Source organism: Cupressus sempervirens, chromosome 8, assembly GCF_028749045.1.
Source record: "Cupressus sempervirens isolate cs-2001-9-10 chromosome 8, ASM2874904v1, whole genome shotgun sequence".
Taxonomy (NCBI): domain Eukaryota; kingdom Viridiplantae; phylum Streptophyta; class Pinopsida; order Cupressales; family Cupressaceae; genus Cupressus; species Cupressus sempervirens.
Window position 1 is genome coordinate 528,863,558 of NC_143125.1, and position 13,968 is coordinate 528,877,525.

Consider the following 13,968-nt stretch of genomic DNA (forward strand, 5'->3'; position numbering starts at 1 on the left):
TTCTTATCATGGGAGGTAACAACAAAGGAAAAAGCAACATGCAGCTGAACATGTTTCCAAAATGTATTGAAATAACATATACATAGCTTTGAATGACTCATTTCCAAATTTGAGCTTGTTTGTATTAAACAATTGAGCATTTAAAACCTTAATTGATTCCAATCAATCGATTGGAGATAACTATTGATTGAAAGGATGTTAGAATGCTCCATCAACTAGAAAGCATAGATTGCTGACCTTTTCTACTAAATTGAAACCTCTAGATATAAGTTAATCTCCCAGCGATGAATAGGAACCTGAGCCTAGAAATTGTATATATTTACTATTTTACCAATCATTTACATAGGCATGGTCTTAGGGGTAGCTAGTGACTCGGTACTTGTTATATAAATTGAAAATGGTCTTCTAGTGGCATGGTCTTCTAAATTGAACATAATTCATATTATATATATAAACTAAGAAAAGAAATAAGAATCTAATTGACTTTACCAAAAAAACCTAATTCTATACAAATAATCAAAAAATTCTTAACAACTTAAAAAATAGAATAAAATATACTAGAAACAAGAATTATGTGAAATTAAGACTTAACTATTAGAAATGGTTATTATGTCTGATGCTGATGGCATTCCTTCACCCATTTCATTCTCTATCCAAAATCTGCCTAGGAAGAACATTTATTTCAAACAATATGCAAATCAATTCATAAAATGTACTATAATTAGTCAAAAAAAAGTTCTCCCAATTACCTATAGACATCATCTAGAACCTCTTTTATCTCATGTTTGAAATGTCTTGCTATACCCAAGCTCTCCAAATGATTTACCATTGAGAGGCCAAGAATCAAATTGATAGGATAAGCACCGAGCACTGCACCAACAAACAAATGTCTCTTACATTTACATGATCATTGTAAAAATATCATCAAACTATATAAAAGAATATTTAAAGACCAACCTATATCATAAGCAGAAAGAGATGAATATCTTCTCTTAATTTCTAAGAACAACATATTTATCCTTGTAATATTAGCATCTATGCACATCAAACCAAATGATTGGTTCTCTTTGTTCTCTTTCTTAGCCTGCCATATAACAAGATGAGTGGTTATCAGAGAACAACATATATAGTTAAATGTAAAGAGTACAGTAGGTAATATAGTTAAATAGATTGGAGGAATCTTCAACACTCATAGATTTGACTTTTTGATGTGTTCTTGTATTGAACTTCTTTCTTCCATTGAAATTGAAATTAGAGGCCCCTAGATTAAAGATATTATTACAAATTAGTTCAAGAAAACTCAATGACAAAATTGATTATGAAATAAATATATGAATGAGTATAAAATTGTAGATTGTGCACTAATCGTACCCTTCCAAACTATAAATAAATTGGACTATGAGTAGGGAAAACACAAATGCTTAACCACAAAATTATTGTACTATTCAACTATGTTCTTCATAGCCTATAAAAGCTGACTAATGTTGCAACATTTATAATGACTATAGACAAAAATTTAAATTAAAACAAGCAATATTATCATCAATGTTTTTAAATGTAGAATGAAATGGTTGTAAGTATGCATTTCTACCACATGCAAATGATTTTGAGATACAAACCCGTGCAATCCAATCTCCCAAGGAATAGACAACACCACTTATCACCATCTTTTCCAAAACAAGATTTGTCATAAAGAAATGTTAGAATAGTTACTAAAATGGTCATAAATTATGTTGTTATAGTAAAAGAATACTTTAACTTAAGGAAAAAACTACACAATATTAAAACATGACATTGTGCATTAGAAACTAAAAAGGTATCTATAATGGAGAACTTCATTTTGACTGGCTAATTGGTTGTCACTACTAACTATAAGCTTATCTTTAAAGTTTGAGCTTCACTTGGATTCGAGAATAGTTAAATATTCTCTACTAAATAGGGCCAACCACATGAAGGTGGAAGCTTATCTGGCCCCATCCCACCATGCCCTCCCCCAACATCACTCTAAATTCCCCATTAACATTTAATAACATTCATTCATTCATCCATTTTTGAAATATAACATTCAATCATTATAATCACATGATAACATTCATTAACACATAAAATTCATTAAGACACAACATTCATGAATAATTCATTAACACACAAAATTCAAGAGTAATTCATTCATGAATAATTCATTAACACAATATTCATAAACACCCAACATTAATGAATAATATTCATTAACAATATTCATTAACACAATATTCAAGAGTAAGTCATTCATGAATAATCATTTCTTTTTGGCTTTCTTGCTTTTTTTTTCATATAATTTCTAAGAGGAATATCAATGTCATTTTCATCCCCCTCCTCTATTGGTTGTAACACATGTATCCTCCTCATCCATTCAGGAACATCATGAGGCTGCTGCACCAAAGGGGGGTCTGCTGCAATAACGAGTACTTCATGAGTTAAATTCACATGATTTTATATTAGTGAATTATGAGTTTTTATTTAAGCAAAAGAACTATAAATCAAAAAATTAATTTAAAAGAACAAAACATAGATTTTCTTTACTTGAATGTGCGACATGATCTACCTGCTAATTAATCTGAACATCCTCTAGCACTCATTTAGCACGGCATGATTCTATATCCTCAACACAAAAAAGTTACAGGAAGTGCAATTAAAGATGTTAAATTGTATTCATAATTACATAATTAGTTTTAAATAGAAAATGAGTACCTCCATCGATAGTAAAATGCACATCAGGGGCTTCATGATGCTGCATATGATCTGTGTCACGATTAACAGGTTGCATTGCAATGTTATGCACATTAATATCAAATAGATTGTTGCTCAAGTATTTAATTTCTAATATATTTTTTGGTATATTTACCTGTGCACATGATGCAGGAGACTATTCGGTTGGGGCAATGGAAGCTTGTTGTAGGCATTCAGCCATGGCTACATAGCCTTGCTTGAAGGCAATTTTTTTGTGTTCTTCTGTGGCCTCCAGATTAAAATCAGCGCCCTGCATTATTTTATTAATTAAAAAAATTATTTGCATTTTATAAATAATTTTTCTCTGCAATTAATTTACTGCTACTTACAATGCGTGCTTTGATTTTCAAATATCCCCCAGAGCCAAGTTTGTGCTACCCAACCATTTCTAAATTGGCCTTTGTTGTCTTTGATGTGTCCTGCAACCTATGAAAATTTTAAAATATGTTAGATGATATAAATATAAAGATCAGTACTAATTAGTGGATTATTACATTAATGTACTAGTAGTTAATACTATTGCATACCTTTTCAGATTTGCTGGTATACTTTCTTTTGGATGTTCCCCTTTCTCCTTTGCATCCAAAATGAACTCATTCGAGTCCCTCACTAAAATAAAGGGAGGACACTCGTACTTCGAGTTTATGATGAGACTCTTTCTATATGAGTCCCTCACAACCTTAAGATGTTTGGAAGCTTTTTGTAAGAATTTCTTATGATCAAAAATATTACTACCAAACTCATGCGCTATATCTTTAATGAGCTCATCTTTTTTTTCTTTATCTTGGAAGTTCCACCTTTTAAGAACAAACACAAAATTGTTAGATATAGCTAGTATAAGAAAAGACCCGAATGAAAGGAAAAATGTTGCACCAATTAATGATATGAAAAAAAAAATAGTGGGGTAAAATTAGTTCAATTATGATCTTCCACCTTTTACATATGGTGAGCTCGAATCTTTGCAGTGTGAGGTCATAAAGCCTCCTATAAAATGTATCATTTCTAGAAAACAATGTCATGGGATAATTAATAGTAAGAACCATTAAAATGAATCTAAAAGTGAGCACTCTAAAACTCTAACAAGCAATAGCAATGATGTTGGAAATCATTGAAAACTGAACATTGAATATGAAAGAAGACTCCCACTTTTGGTTCTCTATAGAAAAATTGGTTAGTATCTTCTACTAAAACCATGATATTGCAATGTACCTAATGGAACATCTCAATGGTACAAACACTTCCACTGTTTGGATCATACAGTGCCAGTAGAAATATTTAGATCAAATTTGGAACTCATAGATCTAGTTCAAAAACATTAAAATGCAAAATAGACTTGTGCAAGGTTGTGCCCTACCATAATAGACTTGTTAAATATCAATAGAGGAAATCATGAACTCTAAATTACAAGTGATATACAAGTACATGTTGCTTTTGGTCTCCCATCAATGTACCTGCAATATTACCATTTAGCAATCCAAATTAAAACCACCACGGGTACTGAATCAAATACTTCATAGCTCAAATTGAATTACTAAACTAGAGAATTACTAGTATAGATAAAAGTTCATTGATAATTCAGATGATCCTACCAAACCCCTAATAAAAAGGAATTCTAGAATAATTAAACAACTTGCACAATATGACATACTAAAGAAGGTCATGAGGCATCACTCCACATCAAAAACCCTTGCATTCACCACTTCCTATCATGTTTATGTCTTGCAAGAAAATCCTTATTACAATATAAAAAATAATTATTTAAAATACCTAGAATCTTAGGAAATTTCAAAGGCATTGATTCATCATCGTCAATCAACAACAATGTTTGCGTAGCTCCTGTGCGAGAAACATGGGTAGCTCTAGGAAATGATGGTGAATTATCACCAATACATGCACTATGATTTGCATCTGGCAGCGTACTAGAAAGTGCATCTCCTACCACAAAAAAAAATACACTATGTGATGCACCCAAGATTAAAGTACAAATTATCAACTCATAATTAACACAAAACAAAATATAGCAAAACAAGGATTTACCAGCTGTAAATCCCCTTGTTGCTGACATTACAGTCAGCAATCTCGTATGGGCATCCATCAACCTCATAGGAGTCTCTCGTACTAGATGACCTTAACAATAAATTGTTAGCAAAGACATTCTGAAATAATAAAAGTAAGAGTTAAGTTAAGAAGTTTTGAATGTTCGAAAAAAAAAATTCCTTCTAACTTGTCAACTAAAAGATTATTTTACCAGTGGTAGTTGAAGCTCTACTACTGACAGCCTCACCATGTTGTCCTTGACCAGGTTGTGGATCAGTTACCAAAAAATCATGTATAACAAAAATTTAGTAGTTAAAGTTTCTTACAACTCTTTAAAAAAATTGCATCAATAAAGTATTTTTGCACATATTACATATTTTACTTCACAACATAAAAGATTATAAAATATAAATCTTTATTGAACTTTTGTTATAACTAAAGATTCAATACTACTTACTTCATAACGATGAGCTTGCGCTCTCAAATCTGATAGCCTCTTCATCATCTCCTTGAATTCCATATTATTTTACCGGTGGCAGTTGAAGCTCTTCTACTACTAACCTCACCATGTTGTCCTTGACCAGGTTGTGGATCAGTTGCCAAAAAATCATGTATAACAAAAATTTAGTAGTTAAAGTTTCTTACAACTCTTTAAAAAAATTGCATCAATAAAGTATTTTTGCACATATTACATATTTTACTTCACAACATAAAAGATTATAAAATATAAATCTTTATTGAACTTTTGTTATAACTAAAGATTCATTACTACTTACTTCATAATGACGAGCTTGCGCTCTCAAATCTGATAGCCTCTTCATCATCTCCTTGAATTCCATATTTGCCTCATCCAAAATTTTCATTATTTCTAAATTAATTTTTTAAATTTTTTTCTTGAACATTGTTGTTACATTGGGAGTTTCAGCAATATCCTCATCAGAAGGTGTAGCTAGTGGCTTGATAGTTACTGTTGATGCTTTACCCTTATCCTAAACATCAAATTGTGAGAGGAATATTAGTAAAACTATCATAAAAACTCAAAAACCATAAATAAAATAACATAATAATATAACATTTTTCAACTATCTAATTTGTACAATTTCAATAAAGTTTACCCTCGCCGAAGAAGGGGTGGGAGTAGCATCCTAGTGGCCTCTATCATTTGTCGGATCCATATCATCCTGTCACAAAGATTAAAACATAAAAAATTCAACTAACTGAAAACAATAGACAGCAAAAAAAAACTTATTAACAAAATGGTATATAGTATTTACAACCCTCATGATAGTGACTTTGTTTGTATGCATGCGATTTAAATGGTAATCTAGTAGTGGTTCTTCCCCTGCACTTATTGATTTTATTGCACAAACAAAAACTTCATTCCCTTCACATGCCTCAAATATGCAATTGGGTTGCTTACTAGTTGAGGAAGGTCATGTACTATTTATAAAACCTACAATATTACCTATTTCTTTTGGTCTCCCATCCATGTACATAGAAAATCTTTTACTTTAATCATTTTCTTTCTATTGTATATAATTAGCCGATAGTGCATAACTATGCATACTTTTTTTATATCAAACAATCCACATCCAATCATTGTAATTGTAACATGGGTCGACATACTTGAACAATTCGACAACTTTTTTGTAACATACCTTTATCCCATCCATTGAAAATAGGCCCAAACCATGTAATGAGGATGGAGCAATGTGATATATCCTCTCATTAACACAAAAATCTATGTTAATTGGAGGTAGCTCATTGGCTACCGATTCTTTCTCAATGTGTGTGTACCGAAAGGGCACCTTGATGTCACCTTTGGTCTCATCATCATAAGAACATGACCCCTCATTAAGAAGGAAAAATTGCATGCGTTTATCAATTTTTTTCTAACCTTTTGACCTCTATTTGATCTCCTTTTTTTAGCCATACTACATGTAGAGCTTTCATCTACCATTTCCTCATTTCCCTCATTCGATGTAGATAGATATGACAAGTACCTATTTGGTGGAACCTGCAATCCATCAAATGGAAAGTGAAAATGACAAATATAAAATGTAGTAAGTTGAAAGTGATTATACAATTATATTTCTATATGGACCTTCTTTGTCTATATATACATTATATGATTATATAATATGTCTATTAATAACATACATGCTCAATGATAAAAAAGAAGAATATAAGAAAATTATGTCTATTTATTGACTTATACCTGTTGATCCATGTTATTGTGTATGATCCACGGAAAAGGGGTCAAATTTCTTGTATATGTTAATCATTTATCTTAAGTTAGCTAAAAATTACATGATACACATAAACATGAACAAATTTACCTTATATATGGAATAGAAGATCGTGAACAGAAGGGGTGATGATCTACGTGTAGTCAATTCACTGTTTGCAAAAAGGGTGATAATCGGACACAATATAAACATTGGTAATTATAAATAACATATGTTGTAATCTTAGTGGAGAAGCAACCACAAGGGCCTGGAATCCCAAATTTTGAGTTCCTAGATTATCCCACACTTTTGCTGGGGAATCTGGAAGGAGCGCAACAACAGGATATTCAGAGACAGAGAAGCTCCTGAGGGTATTATAGCAGAGAAAATTGATAGCCTCATGAAAGAGAACTATTCCACAACTAGAGATGGAAACATAAAGGACGGAGGGAAAATTAAGACCAGGAAAGAAGACAACAAGCTTCTTGGTCCTTCCCCCCCAAAAACTAGCATAAAGCCAATTTTGATGGAGCGGCTAAGGGGAACCCTGGTCCCACAGGATGCGGTGGAATCATAAGAAATAGCTTGGGAGGGGGAATTGCTGCTATCTCCTCCCCTATTGGTCACCAAACCAACCATTTGGCTGAAGCCAGTGCGGCCAGACTCACTGTTATGTGGCCAGACTCACTGTTAAGCTAGTCCTGGACTCAAGGATCGAACAACTGTAGCTTGAAGGTGACTCCCTAAATATAATTAATTGTATTTTAGGAGTAACCAAACCATCATGGACCATTGAAAGCATAATTGAGGACCTAAAAATGGACTTGAGCAAATTTAAAAATTACCACGTCAGCCATGTCTACCATGAAGCTAACGTGGTTGCTGATTGGTTCACAAACGCAACAGTCACATTAAATTCGGTGATGACGTGGGGAAACAATAATCATTTTTCGACAGCGGCTATTGAGCTCATCCGAAAGGAGCAAATTCAAGGTACCAAATCAAAATATTTTTATGATGATGACACATCCTAAATCATGTTTTAAAAAGGGAATCAATAGGAGTTATGCGGAACCCCCACCGTTTCATAATAACATGTGCGGATTACATGAGCAGAAGAAAGCCAGAGTTAAACCCAAAAACACGCGCATTAAAGCTCTCGTCCTTAGAAATTTGTCCATCTTTGAGCTTTGTAATTCTATTCAGGGTTTAGGGTTAGAGTGGCATAAAATTTCAATGGTGGGAGAAAGGATTAGAAGAGAGCCATGGGGAGAAACGAAGAGCTGGTAAGAAAAAGGGAAGGTTTGGAAAAAACTCCAGAAGGGCGGCATAACCAGCTTCATGGAGAGGCTCCATGGTTTTGACGCAGGGGTTACCAAGATAATGGTTGAAACCTGGCACAACGAAAAGGTCATAATTGATGGTGTCTCCCACTAAATCACAGAGGGTCTCATTGCGGAGGTGACATGCTTCTCCCAGGAAGGCATTAGCTTCTTCAAGGATAAGAAGATGTCCGCCAATGCTGTCAATGCTTTCGTCAAGAATGACAAGGAGAAAAGCAAAATGGTAAATATTGACACCTTCTATGACATAGAGTCCATCAAGAAGTTTTGGGGGCTTGTTCTGAGGATCATCATAGAGTATGTCACTTTGGAGCCCAGGTTTGATAGAGTCAGAACCCATCATTTTGTTCTGCTTAATCATTTTAGACATAAAGTGAAAATCTCCATTCCTTTCTATATTTTTACTTCTATGACTAAGAATATAGAGAGTTACAAAAAATGTCCTATCAAGAATCTCGCCCTTCATGAAGGTCTTTTGCTCCTCATTTTTGAGTTTCTAAAAACCCAAACAAGAGTCAAGCCCATTGGGGCTTCGGGTGGCTCCTCGGAGGACACTGCCAGCTCAGAATCAAGGAAAGTGCGCGTTGTGAAATCTGTCAAGTCTAAAACCCCAAAAGCTAAACCCTCTCCTCACTTCCCTAGCAGGAAGACCCCAGGTGCCTTCCCCCTAACCCCCCCTACCCCTCATCCTAAGGAGTCTAGTGAGGAGTCGGAGGAAGCGGATTCGGTGGCAGAGAAGGAAAGTGAGTTGGAAGACGATAAGGAAAAAGATTATGATAAGAAGGAGGCAAACCCCTTAGTAACCCAGGATAACCCCAAGAAAAGAAAATTGGACCAAACTCCAACCCATGATCATCTCAACGATAACGCTGATTTCCCCCCAACCCCACTGCGCCCACCTCCCCCCTGGAGATCCCCATTTCGCCCCTAGAAGAGATGATAGAAATTATGGTTGAAAAGGGAGGGGAGGCCATCAGGAAAAATAAGAGAAGAGCCTGGCAAAATTTCAATATGGATAGTGTTAGTATGGGCATTGTTAGAGAACCTGCTAAAATCCAGGTGTTGGTGGATCTCGACAGTAGCACCCACTATGACGAGCTCCTTGACCCGACTCTTCTGGTTCTCTCTAACAATGCCTGTGAAATGGGTTTCAACTTCCTCAACAATGCAAAGAACAGCTTGATTGAAAATTTCCGCTCCATTAAGTGGCTTTTTTAGGTAATTGAGACTCTGAAGGATAGGTCCATCTAGACCAACAACAGGAGGGAAGTCAAGGATCATGAGGCCAGAGGCAGTAAAGACTAGGTGGGCAACCAGGAAAAAGACAGAAGCAAGGACCTCAGTGACAATCAGGAGGATAGAATCACCCGGCTCAAGCAAAAGGTCTAAAGGCTGGATTCCATCCACCAGGTTGTGACTAAACAGATTGTGGATACCATCCATACCTTGAATGAAAACATTGTTAATCTGGGGGACTATCTGGCCAATGTCGATCTTGTGGGGAACGTGGAGTAGAGTACAAAGAACGGAACCAGCCGGGAGGATCCTCAAAAAGAGACTGGAATCCAGGAAAGCCAGGGGGACCAGTTGCATTTCCCCCCCGCGACCCAAGAGGAGGAGGCCATCCAGAAGGAAAGTGACACTGTAGAAATCCTGTAGGCAATGGAGAAGAAGGGACACTAGTCTGCCCGCTAGGCTTTGTTCCTGGCCTTTGTTTCCCTGGCTTCGGGCCTTTTTGTTTCTGGCCTTTTGAGGTTGTTTTTGTTTTTTCTGACTTTTATGCTTTAAGTTGTTTAATGCTGTAAAACTTTGGGTTTTAGGATCCCTGTAAAACCTGTTTTCCAAATCAAAAACATATGTTGTAATCATTAGAAATGAACACAATAAATATGTAATCAAATTTCTTGCATATGTTAATCATTTACCTTAAGTTAGATAAAAATTACACGATACACATTTGCTACAAATAACTTAGAAGACAACATGAACAATAGGAAACATCGTAAACATGAACAAATTTCCCTTATATATGGAATGCAAGATTGTCAATAGAAGGGGTGACGATGTACCTGTAGTCAATTGACTGTTTGTAAAAAGGGTGATAATCAGACACAACATAAACATTGGTAATTATAAATAACATATGTTGTAATCATTAGAAATGAACACAATAAATATGTAATCAAATTTACTGCATATGTTAATCATTTATCTTAAGTTAGCTAAAAATTACATGATATGTGTGTGCTACAAATAACTTAGAAGACAACATGAACAATATGCAACATCATAAACATGAACAAATTTACCTTATATATGGAATGCAAGATCGTCAACAAAAGGGGTGACAACATTTGTAGTCATTGATTATCTTCATCATCATCATCATCATCATCATCATCATCACCATCATCACCATCATCATCGCCATCATCGCCACCATCATCACCATCATCATCGCCATTATCATCATCACCATCATCATCATCATCACCATCAAAATCATCATCATCATCATCACCATTATCGTCATCACCATCATCGTCATCACCATCATCTTGATCTTCATCATCTATTTCTTCATCATCTTCAATATCTTCTTCTTCCATAACATTATACTTTATCGACCTTCCTCTTGGACCATGTCTAACAAAAAATGACCAACCCTATTTATGGGGAACCTCTGAGTAAAAAAATTTCTCGCATTGGCTTGGAAGAACATAGGGCTCATCTCCAACTGGCTCAAATGACCTTGTATTAATTGTTGTAAATCCATTATCATGTTGAATAACTGTTCTATCTGGATCATTTTGATTTAGTCATAACCTGTGCCATTTGATGATGAATAGAACTACTTTGAAGGTGTTAAATTCACACTCAATTATATCATCCAAGATACCATAGTATTGATTTTGAGATTGTTGAGGATGTATGTCATTTCTAGATGATATATTCATGACCTCAAAAACTGTAGTTATCCCAAAATCACAAGTTTTCTTTATGTCATCCAACTTTTTTATGCGAAATTTGTGGCCATGATAGTACATAGCTTTGTGGTACTTGACCTATAATTTTTGAAGTTGTAAATTATTTGCATCATAAGTTGATACAAAACATAAATCAAGTTATGATCATTAATAAATTTCTATGTACCTCTTCATCTCTTAAACCCTTAACTAGATCAACTACCATCAACATAACATTGGAATCTCCATTACAATGAGCTTCTATAACCAATGAAGCAACACCTTCCCATGTTAATGAGCAACCATTTTGTTGACATAGTTCAATCCATTCTATCATCCAATCAAGATTGTCCACAATATACAAATGTATTGCATCCCATTCTCGACCACCTATTTCAAAAAAAATACACCAATTATAAATAACTTATATTGAAGATTTATAAGAATTAATTAACTACAATAACATCTAAGATTTATCTCTCACTTTCCTCGATCTACCTTTGCCCATCAAGTACTCCCCTTCGAATTTGTTAATTGAGTTGGGATCCCAAATATAATCTACATGAATCTTTGCTGCAAACTTAGGAAGATATTTAATAATGTACACCATGGTCTAGTATACCATATATCCCTCCACCATAGAACCCTTAGGATGTGTTCTCTATTGAACCAAGCCTTTCAAAAATTTCAAGTGCCTCTGAACCATCCACATTGACCTAGTTGGTACAGGTCAACCAAGCCTTTCAAAAATTTCAAGTGCCTCTCAACGATCCACAATTCAATCTCCTCAACTTGATGTATGAGGTAGTGTTCTTGTGCATTGAAAAAACTTGGAGGTAGACACTTTTGCATTTCACAAATCAGAAGAGGAATTTTTCTCTTCCAATATTTTATATCTTCTTTATTGATTTCTTTAGATGACAACCACCTCATGTATTTTCCAAGATCATATATAACCTGTTTGACATTGTTGGCAAAGTGGTGTGGGAGAGATAGAGGTAGAACATACTGCAATATTTGTAAAATGATCTTGTTAATATTTTATAAAAGAATGCAATTAAAACTACATGCAGTATATAAATATATAGTGAATACAAAATAACATGAATTACCTTAATAAATGTATGCCAATCATGTGTTTTCAACCTTGGCCCAAATTCACTTTTCTTTGATATGAGATTGTTTATGTTCGCAGCAAATCCTATGGGAAATTGTATTTTTTTTTATGACTTCTTTTATAGCATTGCTTTGCTGCTCTGATAATAACCAACTAAGGGCACTTGTATCAACCTGGTCTCCATTGTTATTTGATCAAATGCCAATTTTCATTGCATGGTTGAATTCTTCAATGTCGCTACAAGTTTTGACAATTTGGTCTTTTTCATGCCTTCCATCCAAGATTTTCCATAATGTCTCTATTACATTCTTTCCAATATGCATAGGATCAAACAAATGCACAATTGGGAGTTGCTCATAGTTCTAGTAAATTGCGTAGGATAAATTTTTAGTCCTTTTGGAAGTTAGTCATTGATGCCTTAACGACCTTCACAAGCATCAATCACATCATCAGTAAACAAAACACAATATCGGAATATAAATTTGAAACAAAAACCATCAGATGGAATGACATTACCTTGACAATTTATTTTATTGTATGCCAACTTCCATAGGCAAGGTTTCATTCTTTGTGGCTTTGACATAGTCTCTTCTTTCCCATTGAAAAGATGTTTTTCGGTAATTCGGTACTTATGATTTTTGTGTAGAAAGTGTCTATTCTCATCAAACACCTATTTTCTTAAACTTTTTGAATGAAAAGATTTCATCTTTGGACCACAAATTGGACATGAAAATTTTCCCTTTGTCTAAAGACCTACAAGATCGTGTATAATTGGATTAAATGTGTTAACTTTTACATACCAAAAAAGAGGTGTTAAGAAGAGAACATACCACAAAAATGTGTTAGCCTAGGGGCATCGTGTATTGTCCATACAAGCATTGCATGAAATTAAAATTGTCTTTTTCCTATTGGTCTATAGATGTCATACATAGTAACCCCATTCCATAATACCATCAACTCGTCGATAAGGGGTTCAATATATACATTGATATATTTAACTTGGTACTTACCTAATTGAATGAACAAAAACATTACATAATTATTATGACCATTTTGATGGGTTAGTAATAATAAATTAATTGAGATGACCACTAAATCAAAAAATACCTGGAACAATTAGTGTCAACATTATGTGCTCTCTCTTTATGGACAACCAAGGAGGTATGTTATTGTTGATAACAAATATAGGCTATACCGAGTAAGTAGATCTCATCTCTCCAAAAGGATTGACACCGTCTGCTACTAATGAAAGCTTGAGATAATGAGGTTCTTCTTTAAAGTGTGGCCATTTTTCCTCTATTTCCTTAAATGTTGAACCATCTGTAGGTATTTGCATAATGTCATCTTGACTTCTATTGCATGCATGGTAATCCATAAATTGTGCCAAGCTATTGCACCTGAATAGTCATTGTAGATGTGGAATAATAGGAATGTGCCAAAATAAAGATTTCATGTGCATATAGCCTCAATCAGAAAGGATGATGTTAACAAGAACACCACATAAGAAA